The sequence below is a fragment of the Tursiops truncatus genome, chromosome 11, assembly GCF_011762595.2.
Source record: "Tursiops truncatus isolate mTurTru1 chromosome 11, mTurTru1.mat.Y, whole genome shotgun sequence".
Lineage (NCBI taxonomy): Eukaryota > Metazoa > Chordata > Mammalia > Artiodactyla > Delphinidae > Tursiops > Tursiops truncatus.
In genome coordinates this window covers 91,747,874-91,764,300 of record NC_047044.1, presented here as the reverse complement: position 1 = coordinate 91,764,300, position 16,427 = coordinate 91,747,874, and the positions used below count along the sequence as shown (strand labels likewise).

The window sequence follows — 16,427 nt, the reverse complement described above, 5'->3', positions numbered from 1 at the left end:
CATCTGAATCGCATCCACCACTTCCGAAGCACTTGAATCCCCCCACTCCCGAGCGGCCGTGCTGGCTGGCTCAGCTCAAGTCTCAGCTCCTGGCTTGTCGGCTCTTGGAGACACAGGCATGATGCCTGATTCCACAGCAAAGAGAGCCCGGCGCCCTGCACGTGACCTCAAGCCTTCATAAACATTCTGTAAATGAAGCCATGAGGCTGGTTGATCCTGGAAGAACACGGGAGTTGGGGTATCAAGGAGTTCTTCCCCACACCCCACCCGCTTGCAGAGGCAGGTAAGTGGAGCAATACTTGCCAGGGTGTGCCCTAGACACGGGGTCTAGACAGGGGTTCTGAACCTGGCGTCCACGGCATCCATCCTAATCCTCTGAGTGGAATTTGGGGAGTTTGCATGAAAGTGGGTTTTTCTAGGAAGAGGGTCCAGAGCACACGTTTTAGGAATCGCTGATCACGTGCGTGTGTGGACCGGGAGTGGGAAGGGTGGTGACAAAGATGAAGCGGGGTGGCAGCAGGGCCTGTGGCGGCTGTAAAGGGGGCTGTTCCGGGCACCACAGCTGCAGAGCCAACCCTGGAGGAACACCTCCCCAGCCCTCAGCCACGAGCACAGCCCCCGAGAGGCAGGCAGAGCACTTCAGTCCCCACCTTGTCGAGGACGGAACACAGGCTGAGTTCAAGTCCCCCCAGGTGAGAGGCCATCACACTTCCAGGTCATCGCCAGAGCCGGCAGCCACTGTCCATCACTCCCTTTTGAGCACCGTCTATGCAACTCACCCCATTCTTCTGTTTAAAAGGTAGGATCTCTGGGGAAGTCAAATCTAAAGCTTTCATTACTTTTTCTTAATTACACAGATCAGTCTCCCACAGCCTGCCAGGCCCATCCTTCTCAGAAAACCACAGCTCTGATAGGGTTTGCTCTTTAAAAAGCCACTTTGATGGTTACTTCAAGGTGTTGGGAACTGACTGTTAAGTTCAATATTTTTTTCCAATGTAACATTTATGCTTATGAGTTTGTAATTTCCAGCCATCATCTCTTTTTTAAAAAGGTTAGGAGCTAGCCCTCAGATGTCTTTCCAGTCCTCTGTGATTTTCTCAAATGGCAGGCTTTGCCCTGCAGTGTTTCAAAATCCCCCCCAACTTTAACTCGGTTGTGTGCTCCCTAACCCATGCTAGAATCCAGATTATACACACCCATGCACACACGTACCCACAAACACCCACACGTGTGACTGTATGTGAGTAACCAGTTCCCAGCTACATCCTAGGAAAGTAAGGAATACCTCTAGCCCTTATGGTGATCACTTTTACCCCTTTACTTTTATCTGATTCCTGATATAATTAAAATTCTCATTTTTTAATTTCCTACCTCGTCTTTTCTGAATGTGACAATAATTCACTTTATTGTGGAAATTTTATAAAAAGGAAAATATAAAGAAGTAAAACGATAATTCCCTTGTCCCAAATTGTTCTATCTTTTGCACAATATGTTGACCTGACCTTTCCAGGTTTCACCACCTTCACTTTTTCTAAATAGGCTCACCTGCCCACCAAAGTCATTTTTCTTCTTTGAGTAAATTCTAAGAAGAAAATTTATCCTATCAGGTTTCCTCCGGGCGTCCTCAACCAAGGTAACAAGCATCTCTCCTCGGCTCTCTCAAGGTAGAGGCAAAGAAGAAAGAGCTCTGGATTTGGGATTCAGAAAAGCTGAGATGGAGTTCCATCTCTTTATTTTCTTCTCAACTTATACACTTTTGTATAATCACTAGAGCACTTTGTACCTCAATTTCTTCATCTGTAAAATGGGGATAAGAGTTCCTGCCCAGAATTCCTCCTACACTGGGACTATCAAAAAATGTGTTGGGGGAAAAAACATATGAGAGGGACTTCCCTGGTGGCACAGTGGTTAAGAATCCGCCTGCCAATGCAGGGGACACGGGTTCGATCCCTGGTCCGGGAAGATCCCCCAAGCCACGGAGCAACTAAGCCCGTGCGCCACAACTACTGAGCCTGTGCTCTAGAGCCCGCGGGCCACAACTATGGAACCCCATGCTCCACAACTACTAAAGCCCGTGTGCCTAGAGCCCGTGCTCCGCAACAAGAGAAGCCACCGCAATGAGAAGCCCACACACCACAATGAAGAGTAGACCCCACGCGCCGCAACTAGAGAAAGCCCATGCACAGCAATGAAGACCCAACGCAGCCAAAAATAAATAAATTTATTAGAAAAAAACCAAAAAAAAACATATGAGAAAGCCCTCGGTAAACTATAAAGCATTCCAGAAATGTAAGTGATTGTTACTATTAGAAACAACTTGGTTTGTCTTGGCCTCTGTTCCCTCCTTTCACTGAAAACTTCCCTTTCGTGCTCAAATTTTGTTCGTTTGTGTGCAGGTTTCCTTACAGCTTTTCATTTTTTCCTCTGTTTGATCAGTTCGTGGTCATTCTGCCCGAAGCTCACTTTAACGTTTACATCCTTGGTTAACTGGTGCTTATCTGTGGGTATCTTCTGCATTTTTTTTTTTTTTTGTACTTAGAATTCACATTCTCTCAATATTCTAGGAACATGTCAGCTCTTGTCCATACTTTCTTCTCCTGCCATCCATAATATGATGAGATAGTCACAGAAGTCAAAGCCAGTCTTGATCTGGAGGGCCCTAAGCCAGAAACGACTGCCCCATACATGGGACAACTATGCACTACACCCTCACCACCAAACTGGCTCTGACTCGGTTGGGCCCAGGGGCTGTCATAGTAGTTACTACTTATTGAATGCTCACTCTGAGACACGTACTGTTCAAAGTGAAATAACTCACTTAATTCTCACAACGACTGAAAGGCCAGAATTATGACTACGTCACCTTCTACGTAAGGAATCTGGGGGTACAGAGAAGTGAAGCATCTGCCCAGTAAACTAAAGGAGCTGAACAGAAACGCTGGCTGTCTGACTCCGGAGTGCTTGTTTTCAACCGCTGTTTTCTGGACCTGGCACCGTGTTAGACTGCGGTAAGAGAGGATGAGGGGGGCGCCGTCCAGCAGGCTGCCAGGGACCCCTGAAGTGCCACTGGCACCGATGGCGGCCAGGAAACCTTAAGGAACCAAAAGGGGGCGACAGCAAGGAGTAGAGAAGCACAGCCCACTCCACCCACGGCAAAACTCAACAATGAGGACACTAACACATTCCCAGGCTTTTCTGGAAGCTGGTCCTGGGTGGGTCCTACATCTAAGGAGCCCTTCGGGAGCGTGGTCCTAACCACCCTGCAAATTCTGCTGTGCACGCTCTTCTCTTTGCTCCACCATCCGAGAACCGGACACACAATATGTTTCTTCTAAGTGTCTGACCGCTCAAGTCAACCATAAAAATTTACTACAAAGCTGTGGAGCATAAAGCTTAAGAGCATGAGTGAGCTCCAGCCAGACGGCTGGGTTCAAATCCTGGCTCTGCCACTTGAGCTACGCGAGTTTTAACTTCTCCGTGGCCTCAGTATCCTCGCCCATAAAATGCAGGTAATAACTATTCATGCCTCTGAGGAGGTTGGGACCGTCGGATTCATTCATGCATGGAAGCACTGAACACAGAGCTTGTAGGTGCTCACACCACGCCACCAGGTATTTGGTACGTGCCCGCCCCCTGCCGGCGCTCTGCTGGGCGCACACGGGCCCCAGTTACCCAGGTTGGGTAACTTGCCCCAAGTCCCTCAGCGCCCACAGCGCTGACCTGGCGCTGAGATGGGACCTGGCTTCCCGGCCCCTTGGCCAGTGTTCCTCCCTCAATACCACTTTGCTTCAAATTACTGAAAAGTAGTTTTACAATATGCATGTGATAAGGGTAAGGTACCAGAACTCCCTGTGGCCCCAAGACACAACCTGTTTGCTTTTTTTTTTTTGCGGTACGCAAGCCTCTCACTGTTGTGGCCTCTCCCGTTGCGGAGCACAGGCTCCGGACGCGCAGGCCCAGCGGCCACGGCTCATGGGCCCAGCCGCTCCGCGGCATGTGGGATCCTCCCTGACCGGGGCACGAACCCGCGTCCCCTGCATCGGCAGGCGGACTCTCAACCACTGCGCCACCAGGGAAGCCCCCCACAACCTCTTTTCTTAAATAGAAAAACAAAGATATAGGAAATTGATCCTTTGTCTTGTATGTTTATTTTATTAAAAAAAAAAAAACCTGCCCTCTGAGTCAATAGTTAATGCAGATATTTGAAACAAAACGAGTTCCCTTTTGGGAATGAAGCAAGTGTATCTCATAGAACAATAATAGTGGGTTCCCTCACTAATAAAAACACAACTACGAAGCAGGACTCTTGACCACCATTCTCTTACTTTAACCATTAGGCTCCACTCAAAGTGGTAGTTTACAAATGGGTTTGAGAAAGAAATAGGTAAGAGAAAATGGGTAATCATCAAAATGTCCAAGGTTAAGTGAGCGGAGGACTGTTTTCTCTTAAAGGAAGTAGAGTCTTCAAGTTGGAGGTGAAGTATATTTACAGAATGGTAGGAACAGGCTAAGAAGATGGTGCCCAAGCCTTAACCATCATGTGAAATCAAAGAGATGCTGATTGCCAGTGCCATGGCTTTCTCACCTTCTGTCCTCACTAAATTAAATTACGGTCCAGAAACTGGCTATTTTATAGGATGCGTTTTTCCACTTGAAAACAACTTTGCCTTTGGCCAAGAGCAAAGCCTAAAGAGGAGGGAGCTAGAAGGAAGTCACTTTAGCTGAACTTTCAGAGTACGTGCTGTTTCCCGGGTCCTCTACACATAAACCCTCACCTCCTTTAACATAGAGGCGGCTCTGTAGAATTTAAAGAGCCAGGGGTTAGAACCAGAGCACCTTAGCTGCACTCCTGGCTTGCTGCTTACAGCCATGCGCTCTTGTCCTCTCGAATCCTCACTCTGTTCATCTGAGAAACAAAATAATGTCAGCCTTCTGGTAAAGACTGAATGAGATAACATATGTTAATGTAACCCAGAATACGATATATATATATAATGGAACCATGCGTATCTATTGCCGATTCAAGGCCCAATTTCAACAGAAAATTGAAATTGTCTTAAGCAAAAATGAGGCAATTCCTTTTAGATCATTATTATATTTAAACTAACAGCAATAATTCTTAGTATTTTCATTCCACCATTTATCTCCAAAATGACCTATAATTTCTGGCTACCTAATGCCAGGACCTTCTCACACCCTTCCCTAACCTCTAACTGAGGTTACGCAAACTGAGGTACATACACACAGATTTATCGATAGATGAGACGCCCTGCTAGGGTGGTGAAAAGACCATACAGAATTTTCAGAGCCAACTCTGAATTTTATCTTGAAATCAAAGCATCTCTGCGAAGAGATACAGAATAAAAAGGAGAAGGTGAGTAACCATTATCCTATTTATTACAGAAAGCCCAGAACAGTGAAGGTAACTGAGGGACATGAGATGAAAAAGCCCTCCTAGGGGTTTGCCCCAAAAGCCAGCATGAGAAAGGTGCTACAAACAGAGGGAAAATAAAACCAGTACATAAACAAATGACTTGGGAGGACTTATTTCTAGCTGCGAAGGTCAAGAAAGACTTGGTGGAGGAGACAGTCTTTGAGATGGACATTGAGGGATGGACAGTATTTACGTGGAATTTGAAGGGAAGGGGAAAAGTGTAATAAGTGATGAGTGAGAGCTTTTGGAAGAAATACCCTCATTGAACACAACGTAAAATGAAGCTCAGAGAAGTGAGGCACTAAGAAATGGGTATATTTTCATTGTCGGCCTGTAGCTAGCACTAAAGACACTCTCATCCACACACGGCTTTAGTAAAGTTCACCCAAAGCATCAAGAGGTGCTTGTGTGGCAAGGAAATGGAAACATAAAAGGTATAAATATGTCAACTTTATCCCCAGTGCACGTTCATTTCCGAGTGTCATCTGTATCAGCAACCAGCATTTCTGAGCAGTGCCCATGTGCAGAGAGCATTCTGCTAAGCACAGAGGACATAAGGTGACATAAAGCAGGAAAAATGTTCTCATGGAAAACTGACAAATTAATCAACAAACAAATGTGATTTCTCTTCTATGTGGAGGCTCTACGAAAACCCATCCAGTAGTTTTTTCTCCAAAAAGCCAAGGGGTCAGCATGTTCCTACCAAGAAAGACCTTCCAAATCTGAGCACCTGTATTTGGTCAGGGTCAGATTTCTTCTGCAGTCTCTCTTCCTCTGTGAGCTGAAGGAAAAACCAGGATACAGGCGTAAAAAGAACCAGAACAGGACTGAAATGTGTTCTCCTTCCCATTAAGCCCAGCAACAATCCTGGAGTTTCTAACAAGGTGATCAAAAGGAGAGCCACAAACCCTGAAGACATCAATTCTGGTCCCATGGAATGTGTGGTCTGCGTGGTGAGAAATGCAAGGGGAGAGGCTGCAGCATCTCAGTGAGTTGGATGTTTTGCTTGCATAGGGTCAGCCAATAGATATTTGGAAATGCAGATCAGGGAGTACACTGCATAGGTTTCTCCTCGACATTCAGCGGCTCACACCCCTGCATATCCCACCAAACTCCACCGTGGCTCCAGACCACACTCACAAGCTTGCACACGTCCACAACAGAACTAGTATTTTTTCTTACGGTTTGTCTTTCCAAAGGGACACAGATCCATAAATCTGCTTTTTCCCCTCGTCTCTGTACATTTGGGTCCATCTTTATTTTTAAATGGGGAAGGGAGGGAGTCAGAAAGGAAGGAGAAAACGATTAACCCAGCCCGCCTGATACTCAGTGATTAACGTGACAGTCACAGAAGGACGAAGCTTAATGCCTCCCACCCTCTTCCTCCTATTCATGCCTTTAATACTCGATTTCAGGCACTGAGAGGGAGAAGACCGGGGCTGGTGGATCCCAACTGGCACTAAGATAATTGTACCATGCACACCCCTCACCAGTCAATCAGGGTCTGCTTAGCCAGCCCCGTTTTTGAATAGTTTTCCTACATTTACAGTGTTACAAAGGAGTGAAATGAGGCTTCCTCTCCAAAACAAGAAATGGGGCACCCTCAATAAAGACTAAGGGGAACAGAGGATGTTTGCGGAACCAACGGCCGCTCGCCCTACTTCCCAGCCACACCTGTTTCAAGGGTGTCTGGGAAAGCAGCCCCGACTTCTCTAACTCTCCACCCCAGCCTGTGTCACTGGCGAGAGCGCTCAGCAGCGAGGTAGATACAGCTCTGCTCTTAACTGCACAGCAGTTCCACCATTGGTGTGCACTCTGTACGCTGAATCCCCTCCTATTCCAGCCACGTCTTTTGACCCCTAACTCAGGGACCCTCATGCTACTCATGGGACGGTTTAACGGCGACAGGGTCTCAGTCTACACATCCAAATGCTAGGACTGCACGATGCTGTGAGCTAACAGGGGCCTTGTCAATCATCTTGCCCAGTGGTTTTCAAATATGGCCACACATGAGACTCCCTGGGAAACGTTTTTAAACGACCACTGCCTGACCTGACTGCCTCCCTGAAAGATTTTAATTTAACTGTTTGGGGTACGGCCTGGGCATGGATATCCCATGTCCACGGGATGTTGCTGTTTAGTTGTTTGTATTTATTCTTGCCGAAGCTCTGCAGGTGATTGTGTTATTGACCTGGGGTTAAGAAGCACTGCTTTAGCCTGTCTTGCTGTTCCAGAAATGAGGAAATCAACAGCCAGTGGCCATGGCTTAAACCATGGTCCCAAAGTAAGATAACACAAGCAGAAACAAAAAGGAGCTTCCAACTCCCAAGACCACCACCTACCCCATCATCAGGCAGGCAGCTACCGGATACCCTGGGGAAACTTAACATTTTAAAGACCCATTGCACATCCAGGGAGTATGCGATACCCTGGGCTCAGAAGATGTGGGGATGAGCAAACGCTCACCACTGGCTGACTTAGGGGTCAGGCATCCCAAAGGGACAAGTGGGGCAGGGCAATGGAGGGGAAAGTACTGAAAGGAGATTCAGTGGACATGGCTCTGCCACGTGTACACGACTTTAGACCACGTGGCTAACCTTAGACCTATTTTCACAGCTTCAAAATGGTGGCTGTGGAAGACAGATAATCTCCAAGGTGCTGTCAGCATTAATATTCTTTTTTTTTTTTAATTTTATTTATTTTTGGCTGTGTTGGGTCTTCATTGCTGTGTGCGGGCTTTCTCTAGTTGCAGCGAGCAGGGGCTACTCTTCGTTGTGGTGCGCGCGCTTCTCATTGCGGTGGCTTCTCTTGTTGCGGAGCACGGGCTCTAGGCGCGTGGGCTTCAGTAGCTGTGGCTCACGGGCTCAGTAGTTGTGGCGCACGGCCTTAGTTGCTCCGCGGCATGTGGGATCTTCCCGGACCAGGGCTCAAACCCGTGTCCCCTGCATTGGCAGGCGGATTTTTAACCACTGCGCCACCAGGGAAGTCCAGCATTAATATTCTTATTATCCCAGGTCTCCCTCACACACACATACACACACACACACACACACACACGCATTACTTACCTAAACGCACAGACACATTTATGTATTTAAGATTATTTTTGACTAGTGTTTGGTAGGGAAGTCCCTGCACAAACATGTCCCTATGTACACAAGTCTAGGTGGCGTGCGTGCGTGTATTTGGATGCACACAAGAAACCCTGATCTCTAATCCAAAGACACCAGCTACCAGTGACCAGACTAAGGCCCCCTGAAGGTGGGAGGATTGATCCAGAACATCTGGACATTCTCACAGAGTACAGTGGGCTTTGGGAAAAGGAGTAAAGACATCAGCTAAGCTTCAGGTTTCTCCCAAGCCTCTCTTCTCCCCTCCCTGAACAATGCAGCTTTCATCCAGCCATTGTTTTGGAGTCCCACCTCTCCAAAAGAAACAAGACCTGACTTCCTAAGAAATTCTAACCAGCTGAAGCCCTGAGAGGGTCTATACAAAGATTCATAAGAAATTCAGACTTGACATTTCTTTCTAAAGATGGAAATTTACAGTCTGAATGAGGCAATGAGCAAAGCCACAGAGGATGGCGTGTGTGAAGCACAGTTTGGCTGTTAGGAGTCGAGTGAGTTCACCTCAAAACCTTAAACTCTCCTGATCTAAGAAGCTCTCCACGACAGATGACAAACACCGCCTCCCCTCCCCCTTAAAAGGCCGGACCCCAGCAGGGCCAAAGCGTGGGCCTCTCTTTCCTCCCAGGCCTGCCACTCCCTCGGGTCTGGCCTCCTCCTCACCCCCTCCCCACCCCTCTGAGCACAGCCTTGTCACTATGCCTCCACCGTCCTGTCCCTTAAGTCACCTTGAAATTAACATCCCACCACCCAGTGATGGCATCTGCTCACCCACATGCCTTCAGACTCAGGATACTCTCTTTACATGCGGGTGGGTCTTTAAAAAGTCTTCAGGCCAAGCTTAGGTTCCTTTTGCTAATGAAATGAATACAGACCACCATATACAGAGAAATGGTGAAAGTGGGGGGAAAAGGGTAGAAGGATGGGGAACAGAAACAGGTGCAAATAAAACTTAGGGGAACATTCATTTCCAATCCATCTCCCCTTAGGCACCACTGCTACAGTCTAATGAAGTGGTAGCCAAAGGTGTCTTCCTAGCATCTCTACACCTGGGCATCCCCATGAAGAATACTTCTGAAACAAGAGGCCATCTCATAAGGCTACCAGAACATTTTGTGAATGCCCCGGGAGTAACTATGCCCCTTTTCTTCCAACACTCCCCTTCGCCATGAAAGAAAGCAGCTAGTGTCCAGATGGCATGGCATCTCTCTGCCTCCCTACTCTAGAAACACATGGGGCTAGGTTGGGTCCTCATTCCCAGTAGCTTGGCCCGGGCTAGGATCCAGCTCTCTCCTTGACTACAAACCGACTAACAGCTGTCCCTTTCTTTATAATGGCCATCAACAAAGTTAGTTGCAAGCCAGTGGCCTAAAATGAAAATTGTATCATTTGCTCCTTCCAGAGGCAAGCCTAATAAACAGGGCTAGCATTCATTAACTGTAGAAACACCAAAGCAGTAATGAGAGCCTCTTTCCTCTTCTTTCAACAAGACCCTGACTTCCTCCTCTGGCCTCGGCATTTGGAATCTGAAATTCCTCATCAGTGAACCGGCACATTCCTGTGTTGATCTTCTCCCCAAGTTAAGGGAGGCGAGGAAGCACGGGAGGCTCGCCCCTTCACACCACTTGCCTCTCCATCCTCCTAAGATGACCATTCTCTCCTTCTTCTATAAAACTCCTAATTATTTTTCAAGATGTAGTTTGAATGTCAACCCCTCCACGAAGCCCACCTCCTTCTCCCAGGCTGCTCTCTCTTACAGCTCTTACCTAAGGATATGGTGGTCTCTTTACATGTCTCCCCCATTAAATCATGAGTTACTGGAAGGCAAGGACCAGAGCTAATTCTTTTTCATAAGTCAGTGCTTGACAAATATTGGTCCTTAACAAATGTTTGTTGAATAATTGAGGAGAGCAGAAGTCATAAAAATAAAGTTAAAGAAGAGATAGTGTGAAAGAAAAGAGACCAAGAGATACTAATAAAGAAACACAGAAGCAGGAGTTCATAAAAAGAGGGAGAAGAATCAGTTATGAGAAGGGCCAGCATAAGAAGGCATGGAGGATGGGAGGGGAAGAGGCAAACGACACATGTGGGTGGGACAGTGAGGGAAGAGAGGACACAGGTGAACTTAAACACACAGGTCCCTTTCTAATTTTTCTTTTCTACTTTTAAGAGCAAAGCAGAAATGCTGGAAGTCCCCAAAGCAGAAATATACGTGGAGCTGCCAGTGTTAACCATGATATAGAATTAGGTTCAGGAATGACGTAGACCCATGATGCATGGTCCAGTAACTTTGGCATCACCTGGGAGATTGTTAGAAATGCGGAATTTCGGGTACCACCCCAGACCTGGTGATTCAGAATGGACATTGTTTTTTTTTGTTTTTTTTTTTGTTTTTTTGCAGTACGCGGGCCCCTCACCGCTGTGGCCTCTCCCGTTGCGGAGCAACAGGCTCCGGACGCGCAGGCTCAGCGGCCATGGCTCACAGGCCCAGCCGCTCCGCGGCATGTGGGATCTTCCCGGACCGGGGCACAAACCCGTGTCCCCTGCATCGGCAGGCGGACTCTCAACCACTGAGCCACCAGGGAAGCCCCAGAATGGACATTTTTAACTAGGTCCCCAGGTGATTCCTATTTACAATAAAGTTTGAGAAGCACTGATATAGATGTCCGAAATCCACAAATAACCTCCAAGAACGTCTCATTCTATTCAATGGTGTGGTGCACAGAGACTCGGCACTAAGCAACTGCCCCAACCTTAACCAAATCACTTAATCTCCCTGGATCTCAGTTTCTTCATCTATTAAATGAGAAGTCCGGAGGAGATGCTTTCAAAAGTGCCACAGGGCTCTCAAATCCTTGATCTCATCTAACAACATAACTGCAAACCATTCCTGTACCCACCAGAACAAACAACAAATAGCATCTTTCACTAATCAATATTTCCCTTCTCTCCGTTCATTCATCCATAGACATACCATTAACAGCCACAGGTGCATGGTAGGAACCCATCTCCTCTGAGTTAGGCCTGCTCTTTCACATTCTGTTCTATTTTCTGCAGCCTTCTGAAAGATAGTATCAATTCAACCACTAATCTACTCTCCCTGGAGACTCTTCTTGTGGTTGCAAAGAAGAGATGCACTTTAATAAATGTGAACAATTCATTAGACCAATAACTCTTTGGATCCATATTTATTTACAGGGAGACGATACCAGGATACCGTGCATACCATGTATGCATGGTAGCAGAGTAGTTTACTGAAAGGAAGAAATTTCTAGAATTCTTAAGGAGGGTGCAGAACGGCAGTGAAGAAAAGGAGCTTATCCACTCCTGACCCCAACAAGTTACTCGAGATGAGCTATTTTGTACTCTCCACCATTACGGACAGAAGGTCAAGGTCATCATTCAGAACAATAGTTTCCCAACCTTTAGAATGATGAGTTCCACCTGGCTCCTAGAGGCTGCTTTTTTGCTCTGGTTTCTTAACACATAACCTGTCCTTTCCCCCACCTCCTTCTCTAGTTCATAGTCTATATATTAACTAAATTTCTGCTTTAGCCTGTCAGTACTAGTGGCTGTGTCGCCTCCATTTTCATATTCTTGAACAAGAAAATAGAAAAAAGAAAAAAAAAAGAGCCCTGCATCCTGGATTCCTCATATTCGTGGAGGTAACGGGAGAAGGTTTTACAAGGTGACGATGATGTGGCCAAGGGCTACATCAGCTCAGTCCTGTTTCTCCATTCATCCCACCAACCAATTTTAGTGCACGTGTCCACCTCCCAGGTACCCGCTGCCCCTCCCCACACAAGGCTGGATGTAGGGAAGGTCAAGGGAGACCGTCAAGGTTCTGAAGCCATCTTTCTGGAAGTGAAGCAGGAATACAAAATCAAGGTACCTGCTGTTCACCCCTTCACCAGAGGAAGTCTCTCTTCCCGCTCAGCCTAAAAGAAAGGCACTGGGTGTGCAAAGTAGTGACTAGAGGAATTTTTTCTCTTCCTCCTCCTTTTCTGTCATTTTGCCTTCTTACTTACTCTCTTTACCTTTATCTACCCCCCGATATATTATACATTTACAGTGGCAAAACAAGGCTCTTCAGATAGACAGGCTTCCCAGGGATGGAACCAATGGAGAGAAGGCACTAGACACCCCGGGGCACACCCTGCTCCTCTCCTTCCTTTCAGCATCTTCCTTTCAGCATCTGTCTCTTCCTTCCTTTCCTTTCCTGTCTCTAAGCTGCCATATCATCGTGTTCACAGACCCATCATGCTTCGCTACACCTGAAACACAGGCACAGAAGACACCACGTCGTTCAGCTTCTCTTGAAATCACCAACCTAACACCTTCAACCGTGCTTTCCTGGGGAGTCTTTATTTCCTATTAATTTCTTTTTTCTTAATTGCACATCATGGAGGCACCTCGACCGAAAGTAAATGTACTCTTCCTCCCACCAGCAGCCACATTTCTCTGCCATGTGCCCACACCATCAGGGGGGCGGCAGGAGGGGAGAAGACAAAATAGAACCCGGTCAGCTCTTTATGCTGTGAGGGAAAAAACGGGGAGAGAACAATGGCCCTGAGGCTGCCCAGAGCACCACTGAGTCACAGCCTCATGGCGTCCACTCACGAGGACAGGGGCAGCCGCCACCTCCCAAGGTCTCCAAAACGGCTTTGGATGTGGAAAGACACAGACCACCTGTGGCGATTCCTCCTTGAATCCCAACAAGCACTTTCTGGATGGAGTCCATTCTTTCCTCTTTGTGGCTTTCCCACCGCCTAGTCCTCTTTCTCCCCTTTCAATGTCTTGTCCTTTGCCCAGTCTTAGAGCCAACTAACAATGGCCTGGAACCTGGCTTCACCCCATTAGCATTCAAGGCAAACGGGGCTGAGACTCTGTCGAAAGGCCTCCTGGCAACCTCGTCACCAATCCACATGATGACTGGTGTAGAGCACTGTCGTGGCCCCAGGAATGCAAACAGGGCAATGCCCTTGGAGACGCACCTCACCTTGCTCATCCTACCTATGGAATCGTGGCGCGTGGGGCTGCTTTTATCACCCACACCTCTGTTCTATTTTTAAGTAAAATTCAGAGTTCATCCTCCCACTTGAAGGAGTAGAAGCAGATGGGGAATGAGCTCAGGTGTCTCAGGTGAGCACACACTGGATCACCTCAGCTATCTGTAGACATGGCGAGCACGGCTCAAAGTGGGATCCCAACCCGCCACTCAGATGACACCATGGTTACAGATGAGTGCTGAAGCAAGAAACGCTCAAGAGAATGAAACCTGGGGGAGGGGAGTAGTGAACTGGATGCTATCCATCCTTTCTGGACGATGAAGAACTCTCTTCTACCGTGATGTTGAGTGACAAGGACCTTCAACGTCTTCCCCAATATCCCTGTAGTATTTTGGATTGTTTCAAAGTATTATAAAAAATACTGGAGAAATGATTTAGGGGGAGAATACTTTCAGGAAGATTATTGGTGCAAGTGATTCTGCCACACTGTTTGGAAGATCTTGATCTCAACCTGATTCCTGCCCTTGGGTGCCTTCGGAGTTTGGGGACATACGGTCAGTGGACAAGGTGACGAGTAACCAGCTCACCACCTAGCCCTGCAGCCCGCGGGCGACCTGATTTCCTCGGAGTTGTCTTGGATTGCATGAGCGACTAGCTGAAGAGCCATTAGCTAAGTCTTTTCCATTTCTCCTGCTATTTCTCTTTTCAAGTGCATGAATATACCACCTAGCCACATTGCACATGCTGTAGAATTTGCTGAGAGGGAGAAAAATGTAAGTATTAATTCTCTTTGGAGGGTCCAAGGCTAACACATGCAAACGGCACATCTCTTTGTTTAACACAAAGACTCACGTGTCGAATTCTGCACCCCTGCCACACACACAGCATTTTAGAACTCTGCAAGATAGCCATTTTGCAAGAGTGGGGAAGTAACAGTTTGCTCGGAGGATGTGTGGGTATAAATAGATGTGCAGACAGAAGGAGAAATTTATATCTCAAATATAATAGCACACCAAAAAATACAAATTAAAAAGCAGAATACTGACAGAATTCCTTCTTTCCAAGCTTAAGATTTAAGTCCTCTTAACCTGCAGCATCCTCCAATTCCAGGTGTTCTGAGGCCAGCCTGATTCCCCACCTAGACCTGTCCCTCTGCAGTAGGCCTCCCGGGATCTCTGGGCCCAGGGTCAGCACTTAGACAGCAAGTGGACTTCGGGGCAATAGCCACAGTAATCTCATTCATTATTTCATCTTTTAAAAGGCATGAGAAGGATACCTAGGAAGGTAGAGACAGGAGCTAGAGAGACATGGAAGTGGCAAAGGGGAAAAACCAGCCTGAAAAAAAGAAAAAGCTTTCTCGATTCCCATAAAAAAATCAGAGCTTTAGCTTGGGGAGAATAAATGGCTATTTAACTCGAAAATCACACAGGTCTCCCAACCCTTATGCCATCCAACATCTGTCCCTACATACATCCACCTCCACTGCCTCCAAAAAACCCAAAACCTGTTAGATGAGGAAGGAAAAGAAATAACGTGGGAGATTTCCCCCTTTGTAAGAAGGCTTTTTCCCCAAACAGCATTATTTGAATATCTTGTTACCTTTTCTTCCCCCCAAAAAAATCCACTTGAGGGACTTGAAGAGAGAGATAAACAAGGAATCCCTGCCCCAGGTGAGAAGAAAATGAAATAGAATTTGCCCTACCTTGGTTTGTAGAAGCCAAACCTCTAGACAGACAGATTAAGGGAGTGAGCATGTTGGGTATATCCAGTCGTGTCTTCTCGCTTGCATATCCACATAAGAAAGACGAAGGATAAATAAAAGGAAGATCATTTAAAATCCAATTTAGCGTGAATTTTGTCTTAATCTTGTGTCTTGAAGAGATGCAAATTCAACGAAAAAAAAAAAAGATGGACTTCAAAGGTAATTCAGGGTATGGAGAGCAGCTCACAATGCAGAATCCCGAGTGATTATTCCGTTTGCATGTGAGGTTAGTGGCTGGACTATTTTTTTTTTTTAATGATTCTTCTGGCAATTACGGTTTTTGATTTTTGCAGCTTTAGTGGAGGAGGCTCTGTGTAGAGAAGGGGGCCGGCTCTGTCCCTCCGTGGAGCATGGTCATTCCCAAAGCGTCCCCTTCCTAAGGGGGAAAAAGAGGCGGTCAAGGTTTGATTCGAGTGTCCCCCAGAGGGTGAGAAAAATGCATTCCGAAAAAGAGATCAATTCGTTTTAAGGAAAAGGGGGAGGAAACCCTGCATTTCCCACAGAGTGCACACGAGAGGAATTGCAAACAGCTGGCACCGGTCTATAAATAATTCAGAAAAGGTCTGGCTATACCATTCCTGGGACAGGCATGGATGCGAGGTGGGAAAGCCAACCTGAATGGAGGAGGAGAGAGGGAGGGAGGGAGGGAGGGAGGGAGGGAGCGAAGGAGGGAAGTGGGAAGCAGGGAGGAAGGGAGGGAGAAGCGGCTCCACGTAGCAACACACACTCACTCACACGCAGAAACACAACCCCGACTTAACTCGCCAGCAAGTGCGGCCCCCAGCCCCATCTGCAGTGCTGCTGACATGTCTGTCTCGTTCTCCCCATCGTCTCCAACAGCAGCGCCTCCTCCCACCCCGGGCTCGCGCTGAATGGGTTGTGATTGTGCACCGGGTGCACACTGGGCATTCCCTGGAAGGGGCACACTGACACGCGCGCACACACGCACGCGCCCCCGCGCGCGCACTCACACTCACCCCCGCGCACACTCACGCCGCCGCCGCCGCGCTGCTGTGCAGCTCACGGGGCTTCACCTGAAACGTGTCGATTGGACGGATGGTCGCGGCGCGTGGCTCCGGCCCGGGGCACCGATGCCC

General features: G+C 47.5%; 1 protein-coding gene across 1 annotated transcript in view; it reads right to left on the bottom strand.

Moving 5' to 3' along the window:
* Window positions 1-15,480, bottom strand: part of GRIN2B (glutamate ionotropic receptor NMDA type subunit 2B) — a 410,164-nt gene extending 394,684 nt beyond the window's left edge. The window contains exon 1 of the mRNA XM_019938439.3: window positions 15,271-15,480. The gene's annotated coding sequence lies outside the window, so the exon portion shown is untranslated. The remainder of the gene's footprint in view (window positions 1-15,270) is intronic.
* Between the last annotated feature and the right edge of the window lie 947 nt (window positions 15,481-16,427).